This window comes from Scyliorhinus torazame, chromosome 7 (assembly GCF_047496885.1).
Source record: "Scyliorhinus torazame isolate Kashiwa2021f chromosome 7, sScyTor2.1, whole genome shotgun sequence".
Taxonomy (NCBI): domain Eukaryota; kingdom Metazoa; phylum Chordata; class Chondrichthyes; order Carcharhiniformes; family Scyliorhinidae; genus Scyliorhinus; species Scyliorhinus torazame.
Genome location: NC_092713.1, coordinates 233,675,843 through 233,690,113, shown reverse-complemented (window position 1 = coordinate 233,690,113; position 14,271 = coordinate 233,675,843). Strand labels below are relative to the sequence as shown.

The window sequence follows — 14,271 nt, the reverse complement described above, 5'->3', positions numbered from 1 at the left end:
GCAATAAATGCTGGCACAGCCTGCATTGAACGAATAGGTCCCATGAACGAATAAAAAAAGATAAACATTGAGAAGGATATGCAATGAAAGCCCTTAGAAGATCAATTTTCATTGCCACAAAAAATATACTGAAATGCATCAGCACACTTCAGACTTGAGGAATATATTTTGACTCTTGCATGTTAGCTAGATTAAGACATTTTATATTGATGTACCTTTTTTATTTCTACTGATGACAAGTGTCAAGTGTAGCGTGGGAGTAAAATTGGCCAGACCAAATTCTGGCAAGAAAACAAACAGAACCCTATTTTGCCTGGATAGATGTATTGAGCTGGTCGTATAATTCAGGTCTGCTGGCTGTAAATTGCACTGAGCAGAGTACCAGTTTTAATCTGGTACCTGGAGTGTAACAATGCCATCAGATTTCCTGCTTTCTTTGGGGATGATCGTAATGATGTTATACAACACATTTTATTGTAAGGTTGAAAAATCTGAAGAACTAAACTCATTGCTAGAAATGTATTTGCACTGTCTTATTCACTAACACAGCCTTGGTTCAGTGATATCCTCTATATTAGCGAGTTATCTATTCATACCTCACAAGATATTGCCCCAGAAAGCAGAGATGAAGGATGGAATTTAATCAAGTGAGAGAGTAATCCTTCCTGAAACCCCTATCCTACCTTCTCTCCTTGTGATCAGGGTCGCATAGTAATTCTTGGACTTTCTGTGGGTGCATTGTTCGCTGCTGCCACCACTCCCACTGACACCATCTGTAATGTACAGCTGTCAGCCTCTTATTGGCTGGCAGCTCTGCGCTGGTGGAATTTCCACTCTTGGGGTCCTGGATCCTGGGGAATACTGCCACCTGCCTGAGAGGCACTTAATACTGACAGGCCTTTCCCAATGGAGGCGATGCAGGGCTCTGCAGCTAGCAGGAGAGACCCCTGTCACCTGGATTAATACCACCTGATAATTCTGTGCTCTGAATACAAGATGACATCCTGCAGCTACTTGTGTCTGATGGGAGTGGATTGCTGACCCTTCACTGTATCTGTTCTAGTGGAGAGTTGAGAGTCAGACTGACAGCCCGTTAATGAGACTTTGTTATAAGACCACCCCAAGGGGGGGGGGGGTGGTGAGGAGCTCAGGTCCTGAAGGCCATCTTCCAATATTGTGTGCACCCATAACAGGGTACACACTGCTACTGCCTATTTGTCCCACCAAACACTTCGAGGATGCAGCCTTGTTCGTGGTTATATGCTGACAGTCACTTTAACTCCCTCTGACTGTGAGCAATTTATTACTATTACCCATATTACTAATGAGGAATTGGCCTTATTAGTTTTGAGAGCACTTCACAGCTGCGGGTTGTGTTTGGTCCTTGTTTCTGTTGGTATCTGCAATTCCTGAAGGCTGATGTTGCTGCCTCCTTCCTTTTCTGTAGCAGGACAGAAGGACATTTTTTTCTAAGGTACCTGGATCCTGGAACACCGGGCTCAGGGGGATGTGTGAGTCCAGAAGGCACTCCAGTTTGAAGCCAGAAGTCACTGCGGGACCTGGTGCGTGGCATTGATCCAAATGGACCACCTGGTAATGCCGTTGAATAAATGCTTTTGCAGTTTTCTGATGCTTTTGTTGCTGGTATGGTGAGTGCTGTATGTAACTGGCACATCACCACAGGTTAAACACGCTGGAAGTCAAGGATGTTCAACTGCACCTTGAGCACTAGTGGAATATGTGGATGCCAGGATTTGGTTCCGGTGAGATTGGGCCGTGTGGGAGAACCTGCATAGCTGAGGCTCCTGAGAATTGATCGACAGATCATTTCTACGACAAAGTTCTGGACATGAGAACACATTCTCAGGCTTATCCTCCATTTCTGTTGAGTAACCTGTGAGGGATGACACCAGGTGGTTGTTTCTTTATTGTGAAAATAAGCTGATATATCATTGTGTTTGGTACCAATATGGAACAGTGATGTTTCCTTGTTTAATGGTTAGTGTGATATGTGGAATGTTACGTAGTTGATTTTGAAATCTTTGTTACTGTTGACCATTTAATAAACAAAATATTCTCAAGTGCATTCTTGTGGTTACACGTGGTTGTCCCAGATGAGTATTTTTGCAGAGCATTCCAATCAAACTATGAGGCCTGGACACTTTGCCTGAATCCTGGGAGCATCAACACCACTGAGGCAGCAGCCAACAATTAAACACCCAAGAGCGAGGTTTCAGCACTGGGGATCGCCCCACAACCAGAGGGTGTGTGTGTGGGACAGGGGCAGGTACCTGAGCACAGTCCCCCAAATGCTCCCAGCTGGGGTCTAAGGGATTCTGAGGGGGCCGGAGGTGAGTGTGCAGGGCGGGTCCTCCAACACAACTCGCTCGGTGGACGGCATTCAGATAAGGCGGGAAATGTAAGGGTCAGGGAAGCTTGGGGGATTAGCGGGTCCCAGAGTGCAAGCCCTAACTGATTGTTGGTCTCCTTCTCCAGTTGTCACAGCTAGCACGATGGATGGTGTCCACCCCGCAGTGGCAGCCCGCGCTGTGCTCGCGGCAGCCCAGGTGGCCAGATGCCGGAGAAGGAGGCAGCAGCGTCAACGAAGACTCGAGGTAGCATCCTATGTGCAAGGGGTTGCCGTACACCCTGAAGACCTGGCCACCCATCAGGCTCAGACGAGGACGCCAGTGACGGTCCAAGTGTACAGGCGTGGTTGGTCATTGAATGAGATGACGGACAGCATGTGCCGCACGCAGGAGGCTCCGTCTCAATAAGGGGACGGTGCAGACTTGACACCTGTGGAGGAGAGGACACTCGCTCCCGGTGGATGGGAAGGTCACCGCAGCCCTGACCTTTATGCAATGGGTTAATTCCAGCAGGGACTTATGCGGTATTTCAAAAGCTACAGCTACGTCCTGGAGTAGAGGTGGGTGACCCTGTACCCTGGGGTAGGAAGAAGGCTGCCAGCCGCCGCCATTTCTCATGCCTGGACACAGGCCATCTGGGTGAACGGGCAGTAGATCCTTACCTCTGAGGCACAGACCAACCTCGCTGACGGTGACTGCTATCTGCTCGGTCAACTCCGTGATCTCAGGGGCCCGTTCCCCATAGGGACTGAGGACTCGGATGCCCGGAGCCCCGCCGCCCATCTGGGTGCTTTCCCATCTATTATGGGCTAACTTCAGAGGGGGCATTGTGAGCTGCACACTTGCTCCATGGGGGCGGGTCTATGGCAGGTGGCATGTTTGGGCACCACTCCTGTGCCGGAGGATGCCAGGGTGTGCTGGGGCACAGGCATAGTAATTTTCTGGGGGGAGAGGGGGGGGTGAGAGGTGTCAGCTGGTAACTTGTTTGGGGAGGGGTGGCGGTGTCATGGGGGTGGCAGGCAGCCAGTGGTAACTGACCCTTGTACCCCGGTGTAGGTCGTTGGTCTTCTTCTTGAACTGGATGGCGGTTCACCTGGTCACACTGCCCGATCTGATGGCCTCTGCCTCCCAGGCGGCATTGGCGGCCATGTTGCTGGACCTCAGACCCCCTTGAGGGAACAGGGTGTCCCGTCTCACATCAATGGAGTCCGACAGCCTGGCCATGTCGGTATCTCCAAAGTGTAGAGCAGGTCTACATTGTGCAATGGCCATATGCTGCCTGGGAGCTGGTTTGGAGGGAGTGGTTTATTTTTATTTATTTATTTTTCTGATATATTTTATTACAAACATGTACAAAACCAGGTTACAGCAAATAAACACCCCAGGAAACATACACCCCAGCAATCGAAGTATACAGTCTGTGCAGATTTTTTCCCTTTTTCACCCTTCCCGATCTCCCACGGTGCAACCCACGGTGGCAATGCGGACCATCACTCCAGTAAAATTTGCCGCCGTGCAATCAGAGAGAAGAAGGCCACAACAACAGCCTTCCTCCTCTCCAGCTTCTCTGAAATCCCAAATATCGCCACCAACAAGTCCGGGTCCCCCTCCTCCTCCACTATCCTGGCTAAGACCGCGAACAGACCCGCCCAGAATCTCTCCAATTTTTTGCAACCCCTAAACATGTGCGTGCGATTCTGCTACCCCCTGAAAGAACCCACGCATTCTCGCCCGAGTCACATGCACCCTGTGCACCACCTTAAACTGTATCAGGTTCATCCTTGCACAAGAGGAGGTCCCATTTACCCTACAAAGTGCCTCACTCCACACTCCCCAATTGATCTCCTCTCCCAACTCCACTTCCCATTTCTCCTTGATCTTCAGCACCTCGCCTCCCTGCTTCCCCAGCCACTTGTATATATCCCCATTTCCTCCCTCCCCTTCCACATCAGGAAGCAGCAGCTGCTCCAGCAGGGTGTATCCCGGCAACCTAGGGAACCCCCTCCAGACCTTTCATGCAAAGTTCCTAACCTGCAGATATCTGAACTCACTCCCCCTCGGAAGCTCTACCCTCGTCAGTAGCTCCTACAGACTGGTGAACCCTTCCTCCAAATACTGATCCCTCACCTTGACCAGCCCCACTTCCCTCCACCTGTATACACGATCATCGCCCCCCCCCCCCCACCCCCCCACCGGCTTCTCACACAGCGGCGTTAGCACCAACATCCCGTCCACCTTAAAATGCCTCCTCAACTGATTCCATATCTTCACTGTGGACTGCACCACTGGGCTCCTTGAATACCTACTCAGAGCCATTGGCAACGCTGCCATCACCATTGCCCTCAAACTAGACCCCATTACAAGATTCCTCCTCCATCCTAATCCACTCTACCCATTCTCTTTCCCACCACCGCCGCACCTTGTCAAAATTCGTCGCCCAATAATAATTAAGCAAGTTCGGCAACGTCAACACCCCCCCCCCCCCCCCCTGCTGCATCTGCCTCTGTAGCAGGGTCCTCCCCATTCTCAGCACCTTCCCCATCCATACAAAGTCAGAAGTGATCGTGTCCACTTTCCGAAAAAAGGCCTTTGGTATAAAGATCGGGAGAGCCTGAAAGATAAACAAGAATCTCGGCAGAATATTTATTTTCACCACTTGGACCCTCCCCACCAACGTTAAGTGCAGTGTATCCCACCTCTTAAGATCCTACCTGGCCTCCTCCACCACCTTCGTTACGTTCCACTTATGTCCATTTCCTCACTACCTGAATCCCCAAATACCTAAACCTATCCCTCGCTACCATAAATGGCATCCCCTCTAAATTAGCCCGCTGTCCCATCTCATTCACCGGGAAAACCTCACTTTTCCACATTCAGTTTGTATCCTGAGAACCCTCCAAACCTCCCCAGCAGGCCCATAATGCTTCCCAGACTCTCCAACGGTACCAAAACATGCAGCAAGAGGTCATCAGCATAGAGCGACACCTAATGCTCCCTCTGTCCTCTCATAATCCCCCGCCACTCCGCCGACCTCCTAAGAGCCATCGGCAATGGCTCGATGGCCAGCGCAAACAGCAATGGCGATAGCAGGCACCCCTGCCTCATACTCCTGTGTAAGTCAAAGCTACTTGAGCTCATATCATTCGTCCTCGCCCTCGGTGCCACATACAGCAACCGCACCCATGCCACAAATCTTGGCCCAATCCCAAACGTTTCTGCAACCTCGAACAAGTACCGCCACTCCACCCGATCAAGTGCCTTCTCCGCGTCCATGGACAGCAGCACCTCCAGTAGCAGACCCCCGAAGGAATCACCTTATTCAACGGCCATCTTATATTACTCGCGAGCTGCTTGCCCTTCACAAAGCCTGTTTGATCTTCTGCAACCGCACCTGGGACACAGTCCTCCATCCTCCCTGCCAACAACTTAGTCAATACTTTCACATTCGTGTTCAATAGTGATATGGGTCTATACGACCCATATTCCATCAGGATTAGTGTGATTACTGCTTGCGTCATCGTCTCCGGCAACTGCCCTTTACCAGTGCTTAAATGCCCCCAACAGATGTGGCGCCAGGTCCATCGCAAATTACTTATAAAATTCCGCCGGATACCCACCTGGCCCAGGGGCCTTCCCCGACTTCATACCCCTGATACTATCCAGCACCTCCCTCAGCCCCAGGATCTCCTCCGACTCCTGCTTCTTTACTTCCTCCACCTGAGGAAATTCCAGCTCATCCAGAAACCTCCCCATGTCCCCCTCCTCTTCCCCCCCCCCCCTTCCTTCCCGGGTCCCACCTCATAAAGGCCCTGGTAGTACTCCCTAAATGCCTCGTTTATCCGCCCTGGCTCCGACACCACATCCCCAGCCCCAGTCCGTATCTTCAATATTTTCCTGGACGCAGCCTGCCTCCGCAGCTGGTGCGCTAGCATGCGGTTTGTCTTCTCCCCATACTCATATTGCAGCCCTCTTGCCCTACGCAGTTGTCCTACTGCCCTCCCCATTGACAGCTATCAAACTGCCCATGCAACTTTTTCCTCCTCGCCAATCCCTCCATGATGGGCACCCTCGAATACTCCCTGCCCACCTTCACTATCTCACTCCCTGCTCCCTGGACAGTCATGTTCCTCCCTCTGTTCCCTATCCGCATGAGCCTTGAACAAAATAATTTCCCTCCCGGACCACTGCCTTCAGTGCTTCCCAAAAAATGGCCGCCATTCTGATTCAACTCCACATACTCCTTAATCACCGCGCGCACCTTATCACAAAAACAACCATCCGCCAACAACCCCGAGTCAAACCTCCATCCCAGCCTCTGCTCTGATCCCACTCTAAATCGAATCTCCAGCCAGCCAGATAACTGTCTCCGCATACTCTGCCCTCTCCACCCCAACCAAAATCTCCCGACTTACTACAAAGTAATCAACCCTCGAATACACCTTACGGACATGTGAAAAGAAGGAATACTCCCTTCCCCCTGGGTTCTGAAAATGCCATGGATCCACCATACCCATCCTCTCCATAAACGCCCCCAGCTCCCTTGCCATTCGTACCCTACCCATCGACCTGTGGCTCGACCTATTCACCCTCGGCTCCCACCTTGATCCCTCACCTTCTTAGCACTCACAAATCCCATTTTTGTGCTCATTAAAATTGCCACGCCCCTCGATTTCAAATAAAACCCCGAGTGAAAAGCCTGCCCGACCCACCCTTCCTTAACCTAACCGGGTCCTTCACATGAATGTGTGTCTCCTGCAGAAAGACCACCCCTGCTTTCAAGCTCCTGAGGTGCGTGAACACCCGCGACCTTTTAAGCGGCCCATTCAGTCCCCGGACATTCCACGTTACGAGCCTTACCGGAGGCTTACTACCAGTCCGTCATCTTCCCCACTTAGCTCCCGCCTCTTTAATTCCACCCTATACCTAGCCGATCCCAGATGGCCTCTTTCTCCGCCCCTGATCAGGCCTACTCTCACCCCCTGCCACGTTGCAACAACCTCCCCCCCCCTCCCCCCCTTCCCCCCGCCCCCTCCCCCCCTTCCCCCCGCCACCCCCCTCCCCCAGCCACCCCTCTCAGCCTTCTCCCCCACTACCTCACTTCTGTTCACCAACATCACCTGCTAGCGTGGCCACCCTTTCCCAAAGGCATCTCCCAATGACATCCCCTCCCCCTCCCCCTCCCCCAAACCCCCCCCAACTCCTCAGCTTAAGGAGGAAGGCTCCCTGCTGACCTTACCCTCCCCCACCCAAACAAGGACTTCTCCTGAACTCCAGGCAGCCTTTTCCAAAAGCAAATAAACAAATGTTAAACAGAAGCAGTCCCATAAAACAGGAGGGGGGTTGGGAACATCCAACCCCACATTATCTTTTCACCCCTGCAACCCCTTCCAATCCCAACAGTGTCCAATCAGTTCTCCCCTAGTTTATGCTGGGGCTGGGGATGCGGTGTCGGAGCCAGGGAGGATAAACGAGGCCCTAAGGGAGTACCACCAGGGACTTTTAATGAAGTCTTCAACTCCTTCTGGGGTCTCAAAATAATACTCCTGGCCTCTGAACATCACCCATAATTTTGACGGGTTTTTGCACCCCGAACCTGATCTGCCGCCGGTACAGCACCGCCTTGGCCTTGTTGAAGCTCTCGAGGGCAAAGAGGCGGACTCATGAAAAATTGTGGTTAGAGAAACAGCTGCTACTCTATCTTGATGCATCCCTGCAGACCTATAAAAATAAACAATCTGATTGATGGCTTTGAAATTCCAGCAATCGGTCAATAAGGATGCCTTTAGAAGGCAATGTAGTGTGAATTTCAATGTAACCAATCCAGTTCAAAGCATTCAACCTCCTAGCCATACACACTGCCTTCAATACTTCAAAAGGCTATGAAATTCACTGTGTGAAAACCATTTGAAAGGTTTCCACCACTTTAAAGGAATAACCTTTACTGTCAGCTCACAGACCTTTAAATTTGACATACTGTGAGTTTTTACAGGGTTTATGGGCACAGATCGGATCACTTTCACTTAATTATGAGAAACTTTATTTCTTACATACTGACTTACTGTTTGAAGAATTTTGGTGTGTAGTTGAGAAAATTTTCACTTAATTATGGGAAAAGTTTGACTTTTACAAACTGAGTGACTGTTTAATGGGTTTAAATGCTGCAGATGGGGAGAGCAGCCAAAGGAGTCCCATCCCAAGGAAGGCCCCCGGCACAAGCCCCCTTGACCCCCACCTCTGTGGAAAGCCCTTCCTCGGCACCCTGGTGGCTTTTGTGGGGAGGGTGCTTGCCGCCTTACCATCCCTCGGACTGCAAGGTGCCAGGTTGGCACTGCCAAGGGGTGAGGCCTGACGGGAGGGAATGAGGGGAAGTGGGTGCTGAATGGGGAGGTGGGTGGGTTGGCTGAAACAGAGGTTCAAAGGGGGGGGTCTTGCCAGCAATTCAAGTGAAGTGGTGCCCCTGTCTGTGATCTGGGCTGGGGGGTTGCTGCAGCAACAAATGGAGATCAGACCCCCCCTTTAAAAATGGCGCTCCGATCTCAGAGGTACAGGACCTGTCCGAGAGAATAGGTCCCGCCCCTCACAGTTGCACTGCGGATCCCGGGGGTGTGCTGTGAAATTGCACGGAAAACCCGATTTCCCCCAGAAATATTTTACAATTATGATTGAATGGCATGTTGGGGGTACCCCAAGTACCAATGGGGCCCAGCCCTGATTCTCCACTGACAGCACCACGTAGACCCGGGAATGGAGAATCCTGGCCAAGATGGTTTCCTTGTCACTCATGTTGATTCACGTAATACTATTGAAGTGATTTTTGTTTGGAGTAGGATACATCATCACACTTTGCATATTGTAAGAAATAATACATATACTGGTGAGAGGTCTTTTCAGTACAGTGTGTACGAGCACTGCTGAGGGTTTATGTCTCTGGTTAGAATAACAATGAGGGTTATGCTCACTGTGCAGCAATCTGAATGCTTGTTCCTCTTGCAGCATTTTGAATACTGGGCTGTCATGTTTTCCCCTTTGTTATGCTCGATGAGCACAAACCATTCTCTCTTAAGTAGAGTCATCTTAATTTCACAGCTGACCTTCAAAAGATATTTTGCAGCATTTTAGTTCCATCCACCAAAGGACAGATTGAATGTTCCAGCCCAGCGGTTTCAGGTTACTGCTGAAATAGATAGCCTCCTGAATGCAATTTTTCAACCTTACATTTTCCTTTTCTAGTCCCACAAATTACTTTTGCGCATCAGTTTGTGCAATCTTACTCAGGAATACCATAAGAATCTCATCATTGGAAGTGGGAAAATGTCATTGGTTCAGCATGGAGTGCTCTACTGAGGTTAGAGTTAAAAGCTTCACCCTGCAGCTGGTTTATGGCATAACTGTAAACTGACACTGGATTAGAACAGTTTTAAAAATGTAGCATTGACATCAAACCAGTATCATTAGTTTTCCTAATAAGTATAAGTGTATTTGCCATAAAAGAGAAACAGCATGAGTTGGTGTTAGTAAAGCCAGGAAATTCATTAATTAGGAGCACATTGTTTACAATAGCATTCAGGGAAGTACTTTCATTTTCTCCTTCACTTCTAATTGCTAAAGTGCTGAAGGAAAAAGTGCACATTCAATTTTATTCTGAGGAAGCCTTCAGAGGACAATTTCATTGTGTTTGGGGTAGTAATTGCCAGTTATTTTTATAATGGCTCCAACAATGCTGAGGTAATGTATTTGAATGTGGACATTGTTTTTGAACGGGTCCAAGCAGGATCAAGGGGGTTGTCCGACCTAACTGTTTGCCCCACTCCGCGGCTATACACGGCCGGGTGACCCTGAAAAGGGAGCATGCGGTGTTCACTGGCACCCTTGAGACCTTCCATGCCCGTTGGGCACAATGGGGGCTGGGGGTGCCTTATTGACCCCAGTAATCACATTTTGGTTTAATGGGGCAGCATGGTAGCACAGTGGTTAGCACAGTTGTTTCACAGCTCCAGGGTCCCAGGTTCGATTCCCGGCTTGGGTCACTGTCTGTGCGGAGTCTGCACGTTCTCACCATGTGTGTATGGGTTTCCTCCGGGTGCTCCGATTTCCTCCCACAGTCCAAAGATGTGCAGCTTAGGTGGATTGGCCATGATAAATTACCCTTAATGTCCAAAAAAAGGTTCGATGGGGTTGCTGGGTCATGGGGATGGGTTGGAGGTTTGGGCTTAAGCGGAGTGCTCTTTCCCAGGGCCGGTGCAGACTCGATGGGCCAAATATCCTCCTTCTGCACTGTAAATTCTGTGATTCTATGATTCTATATTTTAACTCGTTTGTGACTCGCTTTTTGTTTAAGGCAGTTTTCCTTTAAGGGACTGTCTCCTTGATTGGGTGGGGAGATGGAATTCTTTAGAGTCTTGCAACATTACTCTTTATTTTCATCCGGTGCTCACTGACCTAGAAGAGCTTACTGCAATCATTTTTTTTTCCTGTGTGAACAGCTCTGGAACTGCTTCATAGCCAGTGCATAGGTCATCTCTCTCTTTCAATTGTTATCTGAATATCTTCCGTCAAGGTTCGGCAAGCTGCATTAAAGACAAGGGATTAGCCGAGTGGTGTGTTCTGAATCTTCAAAAACATGTTGACATGTATATCAATCTGGATTGCATCCTACCCGGCATATAAACCATATCCAGTCTGGAGGCAGAATAGATACAACTTCATTCTATGAAATATAGTCAACAGTTCCAGAACATGGTTAACCAAATTTCAACATACATATTTGCAAAAGTTTGACAAGGGGTTTCGTTATACGCACACTAGAAGTATGTATTTGTACAGTTCGACTTTGTTATAATACCATATCAGTTTACTCTGCACTGATACCAAATCATATTGTTAAAGTAGAATACTTTAACTAGCTATTGCAATACACCAAAAAAAGAGGTGATTTCATAAACTGAGAAAAATATATTGCATTATTTTTTAACAATAAGCTGCTATGTTTCTGTTGGGCCCTCTAAACAGGGGTACAATCTATCTGAAAGCTTTTCATTTTGATTAGGCAATAGAGACTTTTTTTTAACTACCACACAGTGATCACTCAGACCACAGTGCAATTCACCACAGGTGGCAATAAGCATTTTGGTCGGCTTTGAATGTATTATAAGGTGATACATGGAAAAATTTGCATAATATCATGAAGGAATCATGGTAAATAATTTAGCTTTTATAACTTGCTCTTTGACTTAATTTGCCCAATTAAAAAACATGTATTATACAGGAAATATTGATAGTATATCTATAGTTAATATCTAACAATGGGCTATAGAAAAAGCATAACACATATAGCACAGTATAACAAAGTCTTATTCACATCCATTGATGCTGAATCCAATTTTTGCCTGTTGTCGCATTTTTAATGTTGTAGAATAATATTATTTACTACCTCTAAGCTATTATTACCTCAGTATTTATTACTGTAGCTATAAAAACAAATTCCAGTCAAAGCTGTCATTATCCTTCTGTGTTCCCAGTTTCTATCTATAGTCTTCTGGTGCTTTCTAATCAACATATTCTCTCTACTTCTGAAATTCTCTCAATGATCCAAGTCTCTATTTCTTCACTCTTAGTTTGTTTCCATTATCTCCTGGTCATATTCTTATTGTCTGTCTCTTTATTCTTACTATTTGTTGTGCCTTCTCCGAACCTATATTTGTGTGCCCATTTTTAAAAAATGATCTTTATTCAAATGCAAAGCTTATATTCATTTCAATGACAGTCATAGAGGAGACCTTCTCTGGCCACTTCCCGATATCGGTCTCCAACCATATCCTCTTTCCCCTCCCACCCCTGGGGAAAAATCCTTCCCAATTTAATCACAAGTATACTTTCATTGTCCCAACTGCCTTTGTACCTTCAATTCACTGCAACATTTCTGCAGATGGTGATCTGCTCTCACAAGTCTCACATGCATATTTAATGCACTGATCCCCATTAGAAATATCACTCTCTATCACCCTGGCCATTCCCCCACGGCAATATCTCTGCTTTCTCAAATCCAGGGGACGCAGACTTGAACATGTGTGATGGACAGGTGAGTTACCAATTCATCGGTGTTTGACTACATAAAACACTATCTAGTCCTGTTCTTATCTGCTAAAACTTATTATTCAGGAGTGCAAAAAAACCTCCTGCTTCTTTTCTCTGCTGCTTCACAAACTGGATTAACGTACCAATGAAGATAACCCACATGTTCACAGCACGATTAACATGGAGGATGTCTGTGTTCACCAACACCCTCTCGGGGCATGGGACCTGAAGGAAAAGATAGATCGGCCCGTAACATCCTGTCCATTCTCGCACTTAAGTTGATTGTTTGCCGCGCATGCGTAGCGTGACCAATCGGAAGTGCGGGCACATGGACATGCGTGCTGTAAGCGCGCCACCTTTAAACTCCCTGTAAGTTTTTTTTCACCTGCTTGTCTTGATGCGCTGCGCGAGCGCGTTGTGTTAAAAATCCAGGACAGCGCTAACTTTGTCGACTTGTCCCAATGTTAGGTAGGGTTTTACACTGGGGGAATGAAGGTGCCCACTAAGGATGAAGTTGACATGCTAATTTTAGTCTTCACATGCATCAGGGTGTGCCTCACCTGCCCCAACAAAGCCACAAGGAAGCTAGTTACCTTATCAATTACCTGACCCTTCCTTCGCAAGTCATTTGTGCCAATTTAGTCAGCATTGCTTGAGTGTGCCACTGATTGGTGCCCAATTTTTACACATTCTCCCCGTGTCTGCTTGGGTTTCACCTCCACAACTCAAAGATGTGTAGGTTAGGTGGATTGGCCATGCAAATTGCCCCTTAATTGGGAAAAATTAATTGGGTACTCTAAGTTTTAAAAAAACAACATTTTTTTTAACCCTTTGGAAGCCTGGCCCCGATCAAAATCATTGGAAGTGTAGCCCACAAGCTTTGAACTTCCAAGGCGCCTTAGTCTCTACAACAGATAGGTAACATAGATGTGGCCTCCAATACAAGGCATTATTGTGAATTCACTCATCAGTCACTCCATTCAAGAGTTGACGAGAGGCAACATCTTGTTTCCCAATAAGGTTAGAACACATGTCCATTGAATGCACTTAACTGCCCTCACTCCTCACCCATGGGGAGGGGGACACGTGGACCACTGAGGCGCTTAAGAGTTGAAGCCCTTCACTCAGGTAGAATTGAGAAGGCCAACCGTGGGGAAGTGGCTATTGTGTGACACGGGAGGGAGGGAGGCGCAGTGAAAAGGCGCTAACAGAGGAGGATGTGCATGGGTGGATATCTCAGATCGTGAGCGGGCTGAGGGTCAGGGCAGGCAACACAGCCTTTGTGACTCGTATTCCCGGCTGCAGAAACTGTGCCTATCCTTCAAACTATACTGTATCCTACCATTAGTATCATCCTTTGTCCTCCCACACTCGAAGAGCTGCCTGTACCATGCTATAGTGAGTTTGTTCAGCCTCTTTGCACTCCCTTCCCTCGTCGCCACACGCCACGAGCACCTCAAACCCGGTGGACCAATATGACATCCATTTAGCCTATTTTCCAGGATATCTTCAGCTTTTTTTTTAAGAGCAACCAAACAGGAGAATAACCCTTCACCACAAAAATTTAACCCACAATGCATTTAGTTCATTAAAAAAAAAATAAGAATAGTTTGTTCACGAATGACACAAACAAAACGCCTTGGATGCTGGAAACCTGGAATGAAAACTGAGGTCTGGATTCTCCAGACCCCAGCCGCGAGTTTCTCGGCTGCGTGCCATTTGCTGGTGGTGGGATTCTGTACTCCCGCCATTTGCCAACTGGATTTCCCATTGAAACCGCTCCACCGGGAAACCCATGGGCTGGGGTGCGCTGCCGGAGGTAACCGAG

At 48.1% G+C, this 14,271-nt stretch overlaps 1 long non-coding RNA gene across 1 annotated transcript in view; it reads right to left on the bottom strand.

The window, feature by feature from the left end:
* Nucleotides 1-12,732, bottom strand: part of LOC140426893 (uncharacterized) — a 46,029-nt gene extending 33,297 nt beyond the window's left edge. The window contains exons 1-2 of the long non-coding RNA XR_011948325.1: nucleotides 12,587-12,732; nucleotides 10,809-10,936 (exon numbers count right to left, since the gene is read on the bottom strand). This is a non-coding gene — a long non-coding RNA (uncharacterized lncRNA). The remainder of the gene's footprint in view (nucleotides 1-10,808; nucleotides 10,937-12,586) is intronic.
* Between the last annotated feature and the right edge of the window lie 1,539 nt (nucleotides 12,733-14,271).